This window comes from Drosophila subobscura, chromosome O, assembly GCF_008121235.1.
Source record: "Drosophila subobscura isolate 14011-0131.10 chromosome O, UCBerk_Dsub_1.0, whole genome shotgun sequence".
NCBI classification, from domain to species: domain Eukaryota; kingdom Metazoa; phylum Arthropoda; class Insecta; order Diptera; family Drosophilidae; genus Drosophila; species Drosophila subobscura.
In genome coordinates, this window is record NC_048533.1 from 29,394,266 (window position 1) to 29,415,490 (window position 21,225).

At 48.9% G+C, this 21,225-nt stretch overlaps 1 non-coding gene across 1 annotated transcript; it reads right to left on the reverse strand.

Moving 5' to 3' along the window:
- Positions 1 to 12,295: 12,295 nt before the first annotated feature.
- On the reverse strand, positions 12,296 to 12,368 carry Trnaf-gaa. Its single transcript has one exon. It is a non-coding gene; the product is annotated as a tRNA-Phe (tRNA).
- Between the last annotated feature and the right edge of the window lie 8,857 nt (positions 12,369 to 21,225).

A 21,225-nucleotide genomic window follows, 5' to 3' on the forward strand; every position in this document is an offset into this window, starting at 1 on the left:
AATTGGACACGCAGGACCGTGACAAGTCAGCTGTTGAGGGCGACAGACGGCGGTGGCTGATGTACAAGATGTGTGTCATCTGCAGGCACAATGGGAAATATAAATCCTTTCGTTTTATTACAGCGACGTAAAAAACTCAGAGCAGGACTTCCGGCACAGCGACACAAATGATTATTCGATTGAGGAGCGGCGCGAGCTGCGCCAGCAGCCAACGAACCCTTTGGCACGGGTCGGAGCATGACCTTGAAGGGCACTCGATGCTGTAAGATGATCGGCACAAGCCTTTGGCACGGGTCATAAGGAGGGAGTAAAGGATGGGGAGACGTCACTCATTTGAGGAACTATTTTCTAGAGATCTAAGACTTTTAGTACTATTATTTCTAGAATATTTCTCTTACATTTAATACCCCAAACAACTGTTGTTTTTTCTGTAATAGGAAATTCCATCTTCCATCAGTCTATTTGCTGTGCTGTTCCGTTAAGCTATTTGTCTTACCTGGCGTGGGATTGGGAGCCCGCTAATGCCCCAGCGAGTGGTACCTTTGAGGGCCTGCCCCGGATGCGAACTCGGATCCCCGGCTGCATTTTGGCGCTTCCGCTTTGCATTTTCACTTTTCAAACAGTTTTTGCTTTTTATCGAATTCGTTATGCATCGTTTGGGTTTTCAGTTTTCAGTTTTCATTTTCCATTCCTTTCCTTTCCGCTTAGCGCACCTTTTGTCCCGGCCACGTGCCACAGCCAAACATTTGTTGGCACAACTGTCAGACTCCTGCTCTCTGGGCCCCAGCCCCTCTCCCTCTCCCTCTCCCTCTCCATCTATCAGTCATTCACTTTCCCTGCCGCCGCCTTTGCTTAGTAATTCGATCAATTCAATTCTTCCTGTAGGGGGGGAGCCCTGGACGGCTGCTGCAGCGGACTCCTTACTTATGCAATGTTTGCCGAGGGCCCAAACCTCCAAAAAACCGACAGACAGACGCAGAAAAAAAACCAAAAACGGTCTTGGAAAATGTTGTAAAAATTTGGGTCAATGTTCCGACGTTTTTGGCTTGTGTGTGGCTCTTGTGTGTTTTTCGGTTTGTGCACATTTAACAGTATTTTCCGCTGACTTTGGTCGCTCTTGGACTTGGCCATGCAGTGGCTGCACTTTTTTGCTGTTGCCAATTTTCTGTTTGTTTTTCATAAATTGCAATGCCAGAAACTTGTTATTGTTGCTGCCCAGAGTTGTGTGGCTCTTGTTGACAGTCGCCAGCAGTCCCAGTCGTGCTCCTCGAGCTCTGCTGCACCGCTGCCACTCCGCCCAGCTGGCTCCACTCCTGTACCGCTTGCTTGACACTTGTAATTAGCTCCACGCGGCACAAAAGTTGACACAGCTAACTGTTAGTTGTGGATCTAGTTGACCCACATAGCCTGGGTGGATCTTTCTGGATGGAACTTGAGTTTGGGAAGCGAAGAAGTTGCTAGATGTTCAAACAAAAGTGGCTATAGGCTTGGAGCTGTGCATCTGCTTGAGGCAGCTTTGCTTACCTCAAAGTGAGATAATTCTACAAATCTCTACCTTCATGAACAATTCTTTATCTCTATGGTGAAATAAAATAATTATTATTACATTAAAGGATCATATAATTTAATCATAAATATATTTTACATTTCATAATATTTGATGATACTTTTCATGCAAACTCAAGGATTATTATCTGATACATAACCCTTAAGCTCCACTCCTAAGAGAGAGGATGCTTAGATTATGGTTCTAGCATTTCCTTCTTATCAACATAATTCTTATTTAATAAATATTGGCAAAGAAGGGAATCATAAATACAGAATTTCTATTTCAAGAAATTATTTGACTTTCTGTAATTTATCTCAAAATTCCTTCAATTGCTTTTGAAATACCTTCCAAATTGCTCTCACCTCTCATTGCCAGTCAGCACTACCCGAGAACATTCTAGAACAAGTCATGCCATAGTTACACCTTCACTTAAGGATCCCTATCCACACCAAATCGTAGACGCGCCGCAGCCATTTCCCCATTGCGAACAGTCGTTGTGATCCACGTGCTCTGGGGCAACCCGTATAAATTACTGTGTGAACTTTTACTCCAGATTTGGTCGGAGAGAATTAAATCAAGCAAACGTGACTGTGATGGAACTTTTCTTTGATTTCCAAACACCCGCAGCATCCGAAATGCCATCTGAAGCGGTCCCAGTGGCCAGTGGCCAGTGGCCAGTGCCCCGTCCCAAGTGCCAGCCTCAGTCCACGTTCTCTGCGCGGCCCGTCCACGTATTTTGTTTCGCTTGTAATGACTGAAGAATATGCTAAACAGCTCTATCTGAGAACTGAATATGGTAAACGCTGGACTCTAGATTGGTTCATAACAGACGCACTGGCGTTGACGTAGACAACAGAATGCAAATCGCTTGGCGATCTATCTGTCGCGCTGTCTCTCTGTCTCTCAGTCTCTCGGTCTTTGTGTGTTTCAGCCAACGGCGATTTGCCGAAACTCAATGAAAGTGCTGGCCAGGATATTAGGTAAGTGTGCCGAGATCCGCTACAGCGAAGGAGCATTACCCGTTAATGGCACACATATCTAAACAAACTTAGCGACAGAATCTACATATGGATGTGGATGGACGTATGGAATGCCGATCACCGATCACTGCGGTCAAACGGTCATTGGCCTGCTTGCAGATACTCTCCTCGCTGTATCCATATGGCAGTGTGATATTGATGCTGCTGCTGCCTGGCACGTAAGCGGTCTTGGCATCTTTCACCATGTGGCTGGCGGCGCAGCAGCTTACGCAAAATTATTTATGAAAAACAGAGCCACAGCCAGAGCCAGAGCCAGAGCCGGTAACAAGAAGTACATGGAACAACTCTGCCGGAATCTCTGCCTGTACCCAGCTTTGGTGCTATGGAAATCGACAGCCGCTCTGTTCTGTGGAAATTCAGCAGCGATTTGCATGTGTGACAACAACAACAGCCAGAGCGGTGCGGGCAGATTATAATTATCTCGCGGCAGGCACTTGCAACGCCCGATGCTCAGATACGATCCGAATGTACCCCAAAGTGCGTGTCGCTGCAGCTCTCTTATTGATTTAATAATTGAACAGTGTGTGGCCAGACAGTCAATGGCCATTAGATCAATGCAACACAGAAGCCAATGCATAACAAAGGTGCCGCATTCTGAGAGCAAGGCTCCGATTTGGGGTGCTGGGAGTGGGAAAAGCCAGATGACAAATCAATCTGTTTGCAATCAAACGCAGAGACTGTCGTCCCATGGCGCTGTCGCGATTTTCACCCAATAAGGAAGCAAAGCAAAGTAGCAAAACAGCAACCAGAAACTGCAGCCAAGCAAAACAGAGGCCGACCAGCAGCAGCAGCAGCAGGCCCTATAAATCTGCTCTGGCAACAGAAACCAGAGACTGGAGACAGAAGACTGAAGACTGAAGACTGAAGACCGGGAGACCAGACCAGTTGCTCCGGCTGCGACCAGTTGGCCTGGCCTATGAGGCAGACACAGCCAGGGTGGAGAGCAAAGAGGAGAGCTGCTTGGAAGTAAAAATAACCTCAGCTAAGTTCACTGGGGCGAGGTTGAATGAACTTCGCAGAAGAGAAATGTGATGATTTCTCTGGGCCCCACATTTGGTGTTTGCTGCGACTGCAACTCGCTTTTCGGATGGTCCCCGGGACTCCGGATATATCAATAAGCGGCACTTTGCCCATGGGCTTGGGCACACACACAATCCCCGCGATTGCAGTCTCAATTTCTCTCAATTAAAGTTTGCAAATTCGCGAGACAGATACAATTAACTTATCGCGAAAAAGTTTCCGGAAACGGACCAACGACTGCCCACACAATCCGCACGGGGGGAGGGAATCGGTGGCTGGTGGATTACGGATGGTGTGGGGGCGAAGACAAGTGCAAGAGTCTGTCTGTCGGTTTGCGTTTAATATGTTTGTTGACATCCAATTAGAGCGATTTCCTTCCTCATTAACAAACGCAGCAAAAGTACGAGACGCTGCCAAGTGGGGTAACGACTAGGCGATGACTCTTAAGTGAGGGATTGGCTGGGTGGGGCTGAAGGTGTGCTTATTGTGCGCCTGAAAGTATGCAGCATCTACCTACAAGTACTTGGATGGTGGAAGTACCCAATATACCTGTGATACCCTCTGTTTGGTAGCTGCGAGAGCTGTGAGCTGGAACGCAGACTTTGATGTTTTGAAATTTAACTCAAGCGTCATAAAATTATAGCACACACACACACACATACTCGTACACGCTGCAATCATACACTAGAGAGTGCAGCGGAATCACGACAAACAATTAGAGCTGCTGTGGACATTGTTAGCGTTGCATTTTCATAGACACGGAGACACAGCCAACGAGCCCACCATCATCATCATCATCAGCCACAGCCACAGCCACGGCACTATCACCTCATACAGCCAGAGCCAGAGTTTGCACGCACACCGATGCGCAATTAGACCTGGCAACTCTGCACGCTTAAAGTACAATAAACCCAGATAGCAACACACCAGCAGCAGCAGCAGCACACAGCTCACAGCACAATGATGATAGTCGCTTGTCTTCTGGTGGGGTTTTTGAACTTGCTCCTCCTCTCTGCACTCTCGCACTCGCTCGCTCCCTCTCTAGCTATCTCTCTCTTGTCTCTAGTCTCACCTCTTGCGATTGCGATTGCGATTGCTCTCTGCCTTCGTTACGCTGCTCTTCGTTGCTGGACTGCCTGCCTGCCTGCCTGCCTGGCTGTGGCTTCTGCTACTGTAGGCTGTGGGCTGCCTGGCTTTTATGATGTTGGCGCCGGTTTATGGCAAACATTTAGCGGAACGTTTAGCAGCCAAATGGCTTTATTATTGATGCCAGTTGCCAGCTGCCAGTTGCCAGTCTGCCAGCGCCGCGGCTCAACGAAAGTGAAAGCTGCGCATTAGACTCAACATAAAGCGAATTTGGGGCAAATGTTGCGAGTCCGGTTAGCGGGGTTCTAGAGCGGAGAGGCTGCACTTCTGCTTGCACATGTCTCTCCCTTTGGCCACTGGCCACTCTTTGTGGTGCACTCGTCAAATAAATGATTCGAAGCTTAGACACAGAAAGCATTTGGAAATCAGCTTGCTACAATGTATGCTGCCCCCCTATCTGCCGAAGCCTTGTACATATGTACAGAGCAGATAACTATCGTCCTGATTTGGCTTTCAACCTAAGCAGAGCAGCAGCAGGGCAGAGTGCCAGCAGAGCTGCTGAGTATCTTCCCCCCAACTGTGGGGGGGAGGGAGTGTACATAAGAGGAGATTTGGGCTTAGAGCGCTCTTGGCTCTGTTGTGTTTGTGTAGGGCAGGGCAGGGCAGGGCTGGGCAGTAATCCAAAGCACAGGCTCATGTACTCAAAGGCACATAATGCCATTTACAAATCCAGACAGGGGCAGGACCGACAGAGAGCAGAGTGCCTGAGCTCCATTACATGGCATGAATAACAAATCTAAACATATGTACTACACATAAATATGTGTACCCCTGCGAGCTGTGCCAGCAACAACAACAAACAGCAGGCACAGAGAAAAAAAGAACGAAAAATGGAGAAAGAAAAAAATACAACAATTGGGGTGGATGGGCGGGTGGAGTGTGGCGAGTGGAGCACTCTGTGGAGGGGTGCACTTTGGCCCAGACACATGCCGGGGCCACCGAGCATACACACAGCAACAGATACAGATACTCGAGTGGAGGGGTGGTGCGGGGGGGGAGGAGAGAACAATGTGGCATGGGCGAACGTGTCGACATGGGGTTGCTACCCCTCACATTGTCGCTGCCGGCGATGATGATGATGATAGCTCTCCCTGCCCCCGCTCTGGCCGCCACTTAATGGCTCTGCCACTTGCGGCACATCCTGCGAACCTATTCGCATTTCATATACTTACATCATTGCGTTGGTATTGGTGGCACACGCCCGGCGACCCGGCAACGGCATGTGAATGTGTGGGGGGGAGAGCTGTGTGTGGGGGGAAGGGGTGTGCCGGCAGCGGCAGCAGAAAGAATTGCATTTAAATACATTAAATTGTGTAAATAATATGCTACACATGTTGCCAGTTCATTAAATACATGCCACAGATATACTACATGGCTAGACACATGTAGATACACAGATACACACACACACACACGCACAGATACACACAGATACAACACACACTCGAGTGAGATTGGCTTACATGCCACTTGCCATTGGACTGCTGCCCGGCCCCGGCTTTATGTGTGTTTATTTGACCAGCAATTTATTTATGGCATTTTATCAATTTTATTTTCAACCCACTTTGAGTTCTGAGTTTTTCCCCTGTCTGTCACCCTCTTTGGCTTGCTGCACGCCTGTTGCCACATCCTTTAAATGCAACTTGTGCGGCCTTTCAGCCGCTGGGCGTGCTGAGCCACTTGAAGGCTGCTCTTTGATCCTCTTGGGCGGCTAATTAAATGTCGTGAGAGCGAGAGAGAGCGAGCGGCGTGTGACTTGAGCAGACGACACCGTGGCGACATCAAAGCGTCTCTTAAGTGCCGTCCATAATCTTCAAAGCTCCAGAAATTCATTTCGAACAGGCTGTCAGCGTGCGGCAGCAGGACATCCAAATACACTGCCCCCTCCCAGCCCCCCTTGGGGGCACCGACAGAGTCCCGACTGAAGAGAGTTTCCCCCTCCCTGCCAATATTGTTCGTGTTTTTCTTTCATTTTTGTGTTTTTGTTTAACTTTATTTACCGTGCGACCTGGGCAGGTCATGGAACCTGCCAGCATTACGTGTGTCGTGCCAGGCGAGTATGTACTCAGCCCATCCCCTGTGGGGGGGTGGTTCTGGGTTGGTTCTGGGTTGGTTCTGGGGTGTGTGTCATGCGCACAGCTGCTTGACTTTCTAACTGTGCTAATGCATACCAACGCCTGCTGCTGCCTCCTGCGCGCCTGCCACCTTCTAATATTGAAATTCTCGCTTAGAATTTTCTAACGTTCACGCAACCCTAGACCACGGCCTGCACACCCAACCACCCACCGGAAAGGTGCCACGCGATATTAGAATTCATTTTTTACCTTCCTGTGCCGTGTATTTGTCACACCTGCGTGGCGCGTGGAGCGGCTGCTGCTGCCGTTTGCTGCGTGCCTGTTGGGGCCAGGTAAATTATGCAATCTTTAACAACGACAACGGCGACAGGTGCCCGGAGAGAGTGCCCCGAAAGTTGGCGCTCATAATAATGGATTTTTCCGTATATTCCAACAAGGCGAACAGCAATTGGTTGGGCGGGGTTGGTCCGGTGCCCCACAATCCACGAATAATTCCATTAGGCCGCTAGCTAAAAAATGCCACACATGCTCATCCCCTGGAGCAGATTGGACTGGTTGGAGTCCGTGTGGGTGGGATTACTGTTATAACTAAAACTACGAAACTATAGTGTTTCAAAACTAACAGTATTACCATACCAGACTATCAGGGCAGCAGCAGACGGCAGCAGCACAACGAACTATCTCCGAGAACGAACTACCGCAACAAACAATAATAGTTGAGAACTCTCTCCGCTATTTCTTCGCTCTCTGCAGGAGCATGTGCATGTGAGGGCGAAAGTGTCCTGCGCTCTTGGCACTTCAAAACTACACATGTGAGGCGGCTAAGAAGCGGCAAGAAGCTGCCCAAGCCCACACGAATACAATCCAAATGCCTTGGACAGTGGCTGCTGCTTAGCTAAGCCAAATCCCACACATGCCCCACTCCCTGCTTGGGGTTTTTTCTATCCGCCCCTTGTGTAGCATACAACTATGCGTGGAAACTACCCCCGGCAGAAAAAAAAGAGAGTCAAGGGTCGCTGCGACTGTGACAGTCGCTGAGTCAGTGAAAGTAACCCTCAGCCGTATAAAGCGTTGGGCGCAGAGAAGCCGCCAACAGGCAAACCCACGCAAAAACAGAATTCCGGCCGGCAGCAAATAACTCGCGCCACTCGCAAGAAGAATTTTTGGAGCCAGCAGAAAAATACCGTCATTAGGCCAGCAGACGCACTCAAAGGCAGCGCCGGGGCCAGCGCATTCCGATCTGATGACGCTGGCGCCCCCGAAAAAATGGCAAAAATTTGCTGCAGCAGCAACAGATGTTGCCGAAAATATTTCACATTTTTGGGCGGTGGAGAGGCAGCCGTTGGCGCTCATGATGCCGTGGCATGTTGCCCCATGGCAACATTGGCCGAGGCGACAGTTAAGGACGCCAAGCTGACAGGAGAGCAGCAGCAAGGAGCAGCAGGAGCAGCAGGAGCTTGAAGCGGAAGTGTGTGCTTAGCAATTCCACTTCCGGTGTGCGGGCGCTGATCGCCTGGTAAGTGAAAATGCATCAGTTCCGCATGTGTGGCAGCCAGCCAGCCAGAGATTCAGCCATCTATATGCCCCTCTTCATCTACCTATCGGCGTATCGTGTGTGCCGCGGGCGTGGCCGGGGCAGCTATTGATCCATTGCATGTGCCGCACGCGGCTGCCAGCAAGCGGCAAGCAGGCGATTCCCGCAGCACCCGCAGGAGAGTGCCGGCAGTGGCTGTGGATGATTGCGCATACGCCACGTGAGTCAGGATTTAAATGTGAAGCGATGCCTGCAATTTTCAAAATGGCGCCGATTCTTAAAGTGCCAAAATGCGGCTTTTGTGGCACAGGTACGCAGAAGCATCCAGACAGTTGCCACTCAAATGTTTACCCATTAAATGTTCCCCCCTGTAGACTGATGAATCGACCCGACAATACCCTTGGGTACCCCCTTTGGGGTGGTGTTCCCCACTGACTCGAGCTCTCTCTTTGAGTGGCTTTAAAAAAATACTTTCGAGCCGAATCGAGCAGGCAAGCATGCCCAAAGACATGTGTTTCTAGATAAAGAGAACGACTCTACGATGTGTGAAAAAAATGCCCCAACATATTGTGGGAATAACAAAAAGAAAATCGAAACAAAAATACCAAAAAAAACCGACTGCTGCTGCTACTGCGAGTGTCGGTGACTTTTATGGCCATTTAGCACGTCATTAAAACGTCAAGTCATCAATCTTCTGGCTCATTCGAACAGGCTCGCAGGCAGCCAACCAAGAAGCCAAGCCAGAACTTCCTCCCAAGCCCGGAGCGCACTTTCGGCAGAGGCCACGCCCTGTGGCCGGCTGCCCCGGCAAGAGGCAAGCGGCAAGCGGCCGCGACCATTAGAAAATTTCCATTTTCGTCACACGATGTCAGGGCAACAGGAGGCGTTGGCACGGCAATAGAAAAGCCCCAGCTAAACAGCTGATCCGCAGCTAGAAGGCACAAAGGATGCCGCATTCCAATCCCCATCTGGGCCTTCTTGGCGCCTGTTCGCCAGATATTTCTCATAGAAATGTTAGAAAAAGAAACTCCTGCTCTTGGCGCTGCAAATGAGAGCTTAGAAATGGCATTAGAAGGAGTCTCTCTGTGGCTGTGGGCCACTGTCACTCGAGGGTCATAAATTTGACATTTTAATGTGAAAACAGTCAACTTGTCGGCGTCCATTTGCATCAGGCTAGCAGCACAGCCAGCAGGCCAACGGAATGTCAAACCCCATTCGGGCATGGACATGCGCAGTGAGTGCCCATCGGGAGCGGATTGGATGCCGCCTGCACGTGGGAGGCTCATCAGAGCGGAGCATTATGAATGCCAGTAACGGGAGCAAATCTGTCCGTGTCCGTGTCTCTCTGCTACGCCCCCGACTTACTGTCCAACTTTGGTTGCCTATTACCCTTACGATAATGATAAGAAATTTGCATGTCCTGGCCACGTGTCTAGCGGCTGTCTGGCCCGGAGAGCGACTCAGAGAGAGAGCGAACCGCGTGAGAAAGTTTTGTGCATAATTTATCAATGCGCACGTTGCGTGCAAACTTGGCGCCTAAAACTGACTTCCGCGTGGGCGTCGCATTCCGATGGAGAAAAAGAAATGTTGTAGATTCTGTTAGCAGGCGAACAGCGCTGGGAAGCAAGTGAAAAATACCACACGAATGCCCCCCAGCAGAGGCAGGACTTGCGTGCTGCGCAAGTGCACAGAGAGAGGGAGAGTGCCAGCAATGAGAGAGGCAAATGGAGATGGGTTTTGGCTATGCATGCGGGTACAGTGGGATAAGGTGTACAATACAACATTGAAAATGTGTAAAATTCTATCAGAAAAGATGCAATTTCGTTAGTAAAATATGTCCAGTAAATTCTCTAGTAGTTTTCTCTCTAATTCTAGTAAATATTTTCCCAATGTGTGGTGTCTAGATTATAGATCACAGAATTAGATATATTTCCAAGAACATTTCCCATCATATTTTCGCTTCCAAACTTATCCTTCCATCCCACTGTGCTCAGTGTTGGGTGCACCACCCACCACCCACCACGTGGCGCTCTTTTCTTGCCCTGCTATTGGTGAGTTCTCCTGTAAGCCTCGTGCACACAATGTGTGCGCTGTGCTGTGTGCCCTCAAAGTTGCCGCTGCAACAAAGTGTAAGCGGCGCTGGGGGTCTGTTTGGGGTAGGTTCTGGGTCGCTGGGCACCCTGTAAACGGGCATACATTGTTGCCCTGCTGGGCTTTGCTGGCTGCCTAATACCTTTTACAGGATTTCGTACTACAAATCTACCAAAAATTTACATGTCACCCCCAACGGCAAAGCGCGGTCCGTGTGCTTAGCGGCGGGGCGGGGGGCAACCCTTACAGCCGGCATGTGTGAACATGTGTGTGAGTGTGTGGGTGTGTGCGGGTTGTTGTGGGACTCCCCTAACGATTCTGTTGACTGCTTGTAAGACGATGTCGCTGCTGCTGGCTCGCTGGGGCCCTGATACAAGTTTGCATATTTCTAAATTCTAAGCGCATCTGCTTGAGCGGCTTGCCTCAGGTCTGGCCCTGGCCCTGCCCCTGACTCTGGCACGGAATGTGCTCGAAACGAAAGCGAGAGTCGAAGGCTCACCCTTACCTCTCACCCTCACCCTTATCCACCGAGCAGGAACCACTGTGACTGCTGTTTTTTGTGTGTGTGGCCAACAATGGATGAGGAAGAAAGAGAAGAAAATCATTTCCTTGATGGCAATCCCCACACAAACCTGAGCCGAGGCGAGCCTTCGGCATAGACAATTGGCACCCCGACCACAGATCCGAAAGGATCTTTTCACTTTTTTGTGTGTTTTTTTTCGCGGCTGCCACACTTCCTGGCCAGGCCACAAGATGCTGCAATGTGAGGGTGCCTCTTTCACTTTCAATGGCCCATAACAAATAATATAAAAAAATAATACAATGAAATTATAGGAAAAAAACACGAGCCTCTCGGTTTTTTCTTTCGATTTTTTGTATGCAAAAGACACTGCGGAGGCACTGTGGCAGGAGGGCGCCATGTGGTGCGTGCCAGTTGCCACTGGGGAGGGGAGGGGGCATGGAGTTTGGTTTTTTATGCCAAGCGGATATGCGATATTCCAGGGCGTAGTCGCAGCCAGAGCAATCTCCACATTTCCATGCGAGTCAATGGCTTTTGTGGTCGCTTAGCACGCGTCCGCCGCAGCTGTTGGACACGCCGCGAGAGAGAGATTCCTTAGTCCTTTGCATATTTTGCAGCTGTCAGGATGAATCCATCACGCCCCCAGCTAGGGCTACTGCTGCTGCTCCCTACTCATCCTCCCACTCCTGGCCCAAATCGTCTCAATCAGTTGTCCACTTGAACGTGCCGATGTCCAGGTCGGGCGGGGTACCTGGTGCCGGGCTCTCACCTTTCCCTTGCCTGATTGTTAATTGTTGTCAGCGCATTCGTCACACTTTTGCTTTATCCGGGATGGACCGTATCCGTCAACCGGACAATGGCCAATGGCCAAGGTCCAATGTGTCAATGGCTGCGTTAATAATGCGATTTGCATTTTCCCTTTCCACTGCCATTTCCCTGTGTGCCCTTGTCCTTGTGCTGTTTAGCCTGCTGTTTGATTGAGTTGTGCCCGGTGCCCATTATGCAGCTTAATCTGCACCTTTCATTCTGACCATCTTGCCATCCCATGGCCCATTGTCCATTGTCCACTGCCTGCTGATGGCCAGGCCCGGTCAGCATTTGCTGCGCCGGCTTAGTTTAATTTTGTGAACATCTTTTGATTGACAGCCACATGCCACTGTGCATGGCCCGTGGACAGGAATAATAGAACAGCCAGATAAATATATTTGAATGAATATTAAAGTGCAGCTTATCGAAGTAAGTCTTTAGATTAATTTTAAACAAGTAATCTGAGGTCCAAAAAAAGTTAAAAACTGCAAAAGACAAAAAAAGATTTTTGCTTGCCGAAACCCGGGATTGAACCGGGGACCTTTAGATCTTCAGTCTAACGCTCTCCCAACTGAGCTATTTCGGCGCTGTGATGTGCCTGGCGCTAAGTGGCGTGTAGTCACGCGTGCTCCGTCGGGGTATCTAATCGGCAGCGTATTAAAAATAGAACCTTTGCCCAGGCCGCCGCCATAGATAAGTCTCGGCCAGAGTCAAAGCCAACGCTGGCGTCTGCGTCGGCGTCGGCGTCAGCTTTGGCTGCAGCGCCGAAGCCATCAAAGTCAAATGCATTTCAAATGCAAAAAGCTAAGCAAACGCAAATGCAATTACACTGCCACAAAATGCAAGCAATTGAAAAATCGAAACTTTATTCATTGGCTATAAATAACGCATATCATTGGTAAATCTCTTAATATTATCTGCTAATGGGAAGTGCATTATAATGTATAGGTACACATCGTTTGATATGTTTTAGTTTCTTTTCTGTAGTGTGGCGGCGACTCTCTCTCCCCGATTTAGTTGAAAGTCTCCCGTGGCTGTGTTGCTGGGGACCGGGCCCATGCCCAGCGCGTCGTCTGCTCAGTTTGCGGCCAAATCATGTTTGTTCCGCCACGATGGCACATGGCATCTAATGAACTATTGTGGGGGCGGGGGAGGAGCAGCAGAAGCAGCAGTGGCAGCAGCAGCACGAAGGAGGAGACAGGGTCGCGGAGATCAGTGTTGGCCGGGGTGTCGCACACAGTTTTGCTCGCTGGGCAACAAATCAGCCAGCGACGACCAAAACCAGAAATGAAGCTTCAGCCTCAGCCTCAGCTTCAGCTCTCCAGCCTCAGCTCCCAGCTTCGTGTTGTCGTTGTAAAAATGTTTGCTTGCACGCTTTCCAATGGTTGCCGCCGATGTCTTGTTGTAGTTGTTGTTGTATCTGTTGGTGCTGCCGCTGCTGTAGCTGGTCGTGCTTTGCGGTCGTTGCCCCGCTGTGACGTCACCGGTTCAATGGCAAAATGTGACCCAGATTGTCTGAGCTGCACAACTAAGCTATGGGGCCCCGCAGTCCATAGCTGTGTGTGTGCTGTCTGTGTTGGCCATGTCTCTGTTCTCTCTCTCTCTCTTTGGCTCTTAAGAACAAAGAGCGGTCAAAGAGAGTGCTGGTCGCTCTCTTAGCTACTTCTAAGCTGAGCTTTGCGTTCGTTTGGGCTGTGCAGTGTAAGCCCTGTGAAACATTTTTTGGAACCGGCCGCAACTTTCTCCACAACTTGCCCGCCCCGCCCCGCCATTGCCGGGCTCTTCTATCGAAATGGGGACACACGATTGCCCGGCGGCTGCTCCTTGGCTAACTTCTCGCTCTTTTGTGGCCCCGTGTGTCCGTGGCTCTGTAATTACCGCAGAGTTGGGCCCGGCCCAAACCTCAATCCGAACTCGAATTCAAAACGAATGCCGGCCCAAGTCGGGCTTCGCGAGAGCACAGAGTCTCAGGCACAGTGCCAGTGCCAGGCAGTGTTGCGTGTAATTTGTTATTTTATTTTATTGTTATTATTACCGCATGCGACGTGCACTTTATTTTCATTACCAGTTGGGGGGATTCTTTTCATGCATATGTAACTTTGTAGTTGTTGCTTTTGCTGCTTTTGCTGCTGCTGCTGCTGCTGCTGCTCGTATGGGAGAGCGCGACTAATGCCAGGCATCGGAATTGGAAAATGCTCTCATAGTTGCTCTGCTCAGTTGTTGTTGTTGTTGCTGTGTTGCACGTGTGAATGTTGCAGTTGTGCTCGAACTTGGTAGTTGGGTGGGGCACATGCTCAGGCACCTACTACAAGTCTAATTGGAAATGCACAAAATGGAAATTGATGGCTATAAATAAAATGATGATATGCCCAATTTGTTCTGAGTGGACTCCGCTCTGCCCCTTAGCTAGTTATTCCATAATGAATTATCCAATATGTTCGTTCATCGATTAACTCAAGTGATGTAAGAACAGTGACTCCCATAAACTGTCAGAGAGATGATATTTGATGAGCAAATTTAATCTATTTCCATAATATTTGTTTGGGGGATTTTTCGTTGCAGTACAAATTCCTATAATTGTTAGCTTTTGTACTCTGATATTCAAAGTTTCCCAGAACTTTATTCTGTACCATTTCCTGGCTCTCCATTGGACCCTCGACCCATTCGGGCACAGCCCCAACCACAGCTCAAAGTGTCAATTGCTGCCTCGTAGAATGTCTCCGGCTTAAGCGCGCGACAAATCAGACGCAATCTGAGCAATTTTGTGCAATTCATTAAAACGATTTTGATTTGATATTGGTGCTGAGCAATTAATTGCGCTTTTAACGTTTCCCCCCGCGGCCTGTCTCTCGCCCACTCTGGGCTGTCTCGCGCACACACAGAGAGGAGGATAGTAAGCCGCTTGAATCGCTCTTTAAATACATTTTTAATATTCATGGCACACGGAAAAAGAGACACAGCGAGATACATCAGAAAGATGTGGAGAGGAAAATCAGAGGAAGAGAGACAGAGAGAGCGAGAGCATAGATCCAAGAGCGACGCCGGCTAGGGCCATTAAGATAGTGAGGTATCGTGGTTGGGGGGGGGGGGACAGTTTCAGGCCTCACAAAAATTAACAATATTTATATAAACAAGTTATAAACAATGTTGGCCTAAACAGTGACAAACACAAAGCGCGAGAGCGAGAGAGTGAGAGAAATCCCCCAAACCAGTTGGCGCTCAGCTCTGTTAAGCGCGCTCTCTCTCTCCACACACACACGCACACCATTCCCCACAGCCCGGCTCCAGCTGCATTACATGCACGAGGGACGGATGCATGAGAAGCCCGGCACTTCCGCATTACTGAGGCCGACGTCGACAGCGGCAGCGGCTTGCATTGTGTGCATTGCTCGCGCGCTCTCCACTGCTTGCCTTCAGCTTTGGCGCGATCTCTCTCTCTCTCTCTTTCTCTTTGTCTCTCTCCCGTTCGTGCTCACTTGCGGTTTCGGCTTGCAGCGCTGAGCTCTCTCTCAATTAGGCTTTTCGATTGGCGCTCTTTTGGGGCTGACTGGCTGGCTGGGCTGCCGACAATCAGCTGTTTTTGTTTTGCTTGAACTTTTGCCGGTTTTTAAAGTCGCTCTCTGGCTGCCCCTCCCCTGCACTCTCTCACTCTTATTGTTTGCACTGAGCTTGTTTGCTTTGAGGCTGGCAGCTCTTACACACATTAGCATGTCAGTCCGACCCTGCCCAATGTCAATCATTTCATTCCTTGGCCCTGCCGAGAGAAGCAGGCCAAAGCCGGAACGGCCAAACGAGCATTACAACGAGCTTGGACAAAGCAGTTGTGTGGTTGTAAGTGTGCGTACATGTGTGTGTGTACATATGTGTGGAAGCGTGTAATCTGCTGTGGCATGGTCACACTGACAACTACAGATATGTGCCTCCAAAATATGCCAATAATAAGTATGTACACCGAACAAAGTTCTAAAAAATCATCTAAAATGTAGAAACTCATATGGATATTTTATCCATTAACAGTTGAACTCGAACTGCATAATACAACAATATAATATTCACATAATTTTTGTAGAAACCCAAATAAATTTCGAATTTATTTCAGAGTTTTCCATTATCTTCAAGAATAAATCTACATTTAATTGTTTAATGATCATTGAGTAATCATATTTAACATTACATTAAATATTACTAATATCGTATTATTTTTCCAGTGTATAAATTGTGCACGCACACACACACACGCACACGCATACTCATACCCGTAGAAACGAAACAAAACGAAACGAAACGCACTCTCTCATGCTAGGCTCGAGCTTGGTCTTAACTTGGTTACAGCATTTGGGGTATGGGATGGGCTGGGCAGGGGGGGAGGATAGCCTGCCCCGGGGGGAATTCTGGCTCTTACTTACACACTTTGTATGCTGCATATGTGTGGGGCACACACTTACAAAGGCAAACGCGTACGCGTACATATATATTTGGTTTTTTGGGAGGTGAATGGCCGCAACTGTCGCTGCCACTTTGGTAACACCGTGGCGCATTAAACGTAGCAGTGGCAGCGACGGTGGCGGCGGCCGACCAAAGCCACAACGTCGTCATCATCATTTGGAGTCATGATCATCATGCTGGCCGGACTGTGGGACTTTTGGCACACAAAAGCCTGGGGGCGGGCAGGAGAATGGGGTGGGCTTGGAGAAGGAAATGTGGCAGGAGGAGCTGTAGCTGGAGGAGCAAGGGGAGCTGGGTCCAAGTCGGAGGGCAGGTCAGGCAGAGCAATGTTTAATTTGCTTTGCATTTTGTTTGGCCAAACTCCAACAGCGCCGCTGATGACGCGGACTGACTGACGGACGTCTTTTCTGCTGCTTCTGCCGCTTCTGCTTTTGGCCTGGAACGTAACTCACGCATTTTTATGGCCACACAAAAGTCTTTCTTGACGGTTTAGGGTTCTCTTTCTGCCTTCCACTCCTCTCTCTCTTGGACGTCTTTTGTTGGTGGGATTTTGTTTGATTTTGTTTGTGGGCTTTCTTCCCACACTCCGATTCCCACTGATCCTCGCAGAACCAAACAGAAAGACACAAAACGAAGCGTTTGCCTCCGGAATACCATATGGGGGGGCCATGATGTATCTTTCCCAGCAGCTGTATCTAAGCAGCTTTTTGAGGGGCAAACAGCAAACAGCAAGCAGAAATTAGAACAAACTTTTTGGGGCCGAGAGGAGGCGTGATAAATGTGATTTGTGTGGCAATTAAGTGGAGGCTTAACTAGATTGAAAAACGACTAGAACAACGCCTCGGCTGCCTCTCTGGGTGCAACATGAATGGAGCTGTACTCCCCACTCCGCACTCCCCACTCCGCACTCCTCACTGGTCAGCGTGTAAAACTAATTTGGTTTTAATTTCTCCTTTCAACACATGTTCGCGTGTAATTTTGAGCCCGCCACGAGGTATTTGACCCTTTGGCTCACAGCTGATTTATGGGAATTTATACGTACCACATGGGTACGTATTCGTAGTCGTATTCGTAGTCGTATTCGTATACCTAGCCAGGCCAAGTGTGTGTCTATGGCAGTGCCGTGGTCTGCTGCTGCCGCTGCTGCTGCCACAGCTTTGGCTTCTGCCTCACCTTCTGCCACTGATTCAGCTTCTGATTCTGATTCTGATTTCTGCCTTGCCTTCTGCCTTCTGCCTGGTGAGTTGAATGTACGTTTTGCGTGAAAGTTTGTATGCTGTGTGTGAGTGATATTGTGTGATATGATGGCATGGTATGGCATGGTATGGCATTGTGTTTGTTTGTTGCTTTGTCGGTGGATGAGGCTAGCTGGGCTGATGGTTGGCAGAAGCGCAGCTATAGGAAGAAAGCTAATTCATGACATGCTGACCATATTAATTTATCTTCCTTCTTTCCGCAAAAAAAAAGCTCTTGCATGATTTGGCCATTACCACCAATGGAGTTCCCCCCATCCCATTTCTTCTACGAAAACTTCAGCTCTCCAGCAACTATCTCCGGGTGTCTCCCTGTCTCTCTCTCTCTCTCTCTCTCTCTGTCCGTATATTTCTGTGGTTTGCCGTACAATGAACTCCGGTGCGTGAAATGTTTGAAGTTCTCTTTCTTTTTTCGGTAACGAGATCATTGACACTTTAACGCGGAATGCATTAAGTTTGTTACCATGGCGAACCATGTGGTCGCACGGGGGCCACGATTCTTTCTTTTATTGGCATGATCGTGCACTCCTAATGATAAAGAAGAAAGAAGTGTGATCGCAGAAAGATAGATAGGAGGAAAGCTGCTAGATGGAGGGATGGCTGTGTTGATATGTAGATGATGGAGAGCCCAAAGTTGTGCAGAATCTGGGGGGTTAGCAGAGCTCAAACATGTTTGGAAAAGGTCACAAATTCGAAAGGAAAGTAAATAGGTACTAATTGATAATAATATTAATAATATTCCCCATGCTCTTGCTGATAACAATTGGCACATAAATATTCAGATCCAATTCAAACCAAAACCTCAGTCAAGAACTGAAACCAAAGCAACATGTGGGCAACATTTAAATGGATTTTATATTCGATTTAAATAATTTTCACATTTCGAAGACGATTCAGGAAATTAGCATGAATATTCTGAGATAATGCAAATGATTGTGTGGGTAAACAAAGGTTCAACGACACGTTATCAGCGAGAGGGGGAGAAAGAGAGAGGGGAGAGACTGCGGCAGCGATAAGCCATATCAGAGGAGAGCGCAGAATAATGCCTGGCATTGAAATCGGTGCAGAAACATTCTTGACAAGAACACGCCATAATTACTCCATTATAATGGAGCGGCAACAACTGAGCAACAACTGATTGAGAGGCCACTGCAAGTGGAGATAATGATTATGGTTTCAATTACCCAGCAACGCAGCAGAGAGAGGAGAGAGGAGACAGCAGAGAGAGAGAGAGAGAGATCTAACAAACGTCCCACAAACAAAAGAGTAAACAAACAAACATATGTAGATATATATTTTCTATTTTTCTTGGACTTTTTTTGACTTTTTAGTGGTGTAAAATATGCGGAAATGCATTTCTATGGACTTACTTACACACAAGTCAAACACCACAAGTCATGCCAGCCGGCAAAACTTGCATGTGAACAGAGAGAGAACGCTCTCTCTCGCTCTCTCTCTCTTTGTCCCTGAGTGTGTGTGTGTGTGTGTGTATTGGCCCGAAGATGACGATATTAATGTGGCTCGAATGGTAATGATGATCATGATAATCATGTGAAAACCAAACCAAAGCGACTCAAAGCAAAGCCCAAGCCAAAGGCAAAAGCCAAAGCCAAAGCAAAAGCCTCCGCAGTGGACCTGTTTGGGGCATAATAAGAACACAGAGCAATGCAGCTGCCTGCTGCAACAGCGGGTTGCAGCCTCAGCCTCATCTTGGCAATGCAACCAAAATGGCAACAACAACAAGAGGCAGCAGCCATCCAGCCAGCCAGCCAGCAGGATGCATCCAAAGAGGGAGGGCGGGCATGGCAGACCGCTCTGATGTGGACGATCAACCTATAGCCCAAGTAAATTACGACAACGACGACTGCAAGTCAACCAGTCAAGTCAGTCAAGACGAGAGTCATCTCTCCCAGCGAGTCTGTGGAGTCTGCGGAGTGTCCGTCCATGAGAGTGTCCGTCCATGAGTGTCCGTGTATTTGTGAGCTAAGAAAAGTTAAGAAAGAAAGCAAGTTGCTGGCCAGCAGCAGCAGCAGCCTCCATTTCGCCTCGTTGTAAGGCTTTTTCTTTTTCTTTTTCTCTTTTCCCCTTTGTTGTTGTATTTACAAACGATACGGCCCAAGGTTCGTTGACCGTACAAATAGTGACCCACTAACATCCGCGAGTACGTTCACCCTTGTGACGTATTGCTCGGCACCACCGCCAAGATCGAAGAAGACGAAGACGAAGCAGCCAGAGCCGCAGCAGCCGAGGCCCAAGCTCCGACTACGACAACGAAGCCGAAACGAACCTGGCTCAAACCTTCTGGGCCACTCTTCGGCCTGCTGTGTGTTTGGTTCGAACCGAAAGTTGGGTTGCGGCCTAAGAGCAACACCAAAGCGAAGCTTAAGAGCAGCCGCGGCCTGGCTCTCCGCTCACTCTTTCAATGCGGAAATCCAAATGCTGTTGCACGTTACACAGTGCGAAGAGCCTCTGGTTTTTTGTTCGTGCTAATCCCATCGCAGCGGACATCTTCATCAGGCTGCGCATTAACTGCAAATTGGATGGCCAGAATCCGGCTAATCTTGGCTGATGTTTCCTTTGAGCATGAAACTATCTGCTGCAGCAACCAATTATGATCTCTCTTGTCTTTTGGCCGCCTATCTGCACGGACCACACCTCTGGCTGAGTCCGAGTCTGACCTTTGGCAGCCTTGACAATTGCCAGCCGACAGCCGCCTTGGGCTCAAGTTCAGGCCTCCTCCTGCCGCTGCCACAGAGAGTAAACCTGAAATTGCCACATGCGGTGAAAGTAAAAATTCATAATTTTTTCCCTCTCTCCTTCGTTGCAAGCATTTTGCCCAAAGAGGCCATAAAAATGGCCAAGCAACTGCACGCCGCAACAGCCCCGACAGGCCTCGGCCTCAGCCTCAGCGTTGGTGGCAGCAACGCGCGAGGTGGCATGCAGTTTTCCAAGCCCCTTTTTACCACTTCATTAGCCGGCGGGCGAGTGGATTTGGCTTTGAATTGGGTTTCGGTTTTTGTTTCGGGTTTTTCGGTTTTTCGGTTGCTGCTATCTTGGCATTTCTTTTACTTTCGTTTGTACAATTTTCCACATAATTTTGCCACCAAGGTGTGGGCCAGCAACAACAGCAACAGCAACACCTTTTCAGCAGGCAATGCCAAGGCTGGGCCGAGTCTGAGAGGCCGCGTTGATCATGAACATGACACAATATTATGGATTATGAGGCACCTCCGTTGCTGTTGTTGCTGTTGTTGTTGCTGCTGCTGCGGGTTGCCTTTTGCTTGGAAAATTTTCGGTGTGGCAAAAACATTTCAATTTCTATTTCACAATCTCTCTCTCTCTGTGCCCGTGGCTGGGGTTCATAATTTAGCGTTTATTTATGAGTTGTCAAGCTGTTGGCTACGTGATGTGTCGGCCTTGTCGGCCTTGTTGGATTTTGTTCAAGTTCAAGGCGTCCCGAGGCGCCGCGTTTAGATCAATTTGATATTTATGAGTTTATGCAGAAATCTGTCTGTTCCCAGGCAGCCTTTGGCCCACACACATGCACCAGGGGATGTGGGTGCTCGATGTGAGTCCTGGCTGTGGCATGAATGAAATGCAGAAGGATGAGGCGGATATTCAATATGTGATCCTGGCAGCCTTGAACTTCAGACAGCTGCTGTGCCGCTGCTGCTGCTGCTGCTGCTGCTGCATGGCTGGCATCTTCCATCTGATTGGGCACATGGGAAGCGAAACATGGCCAAG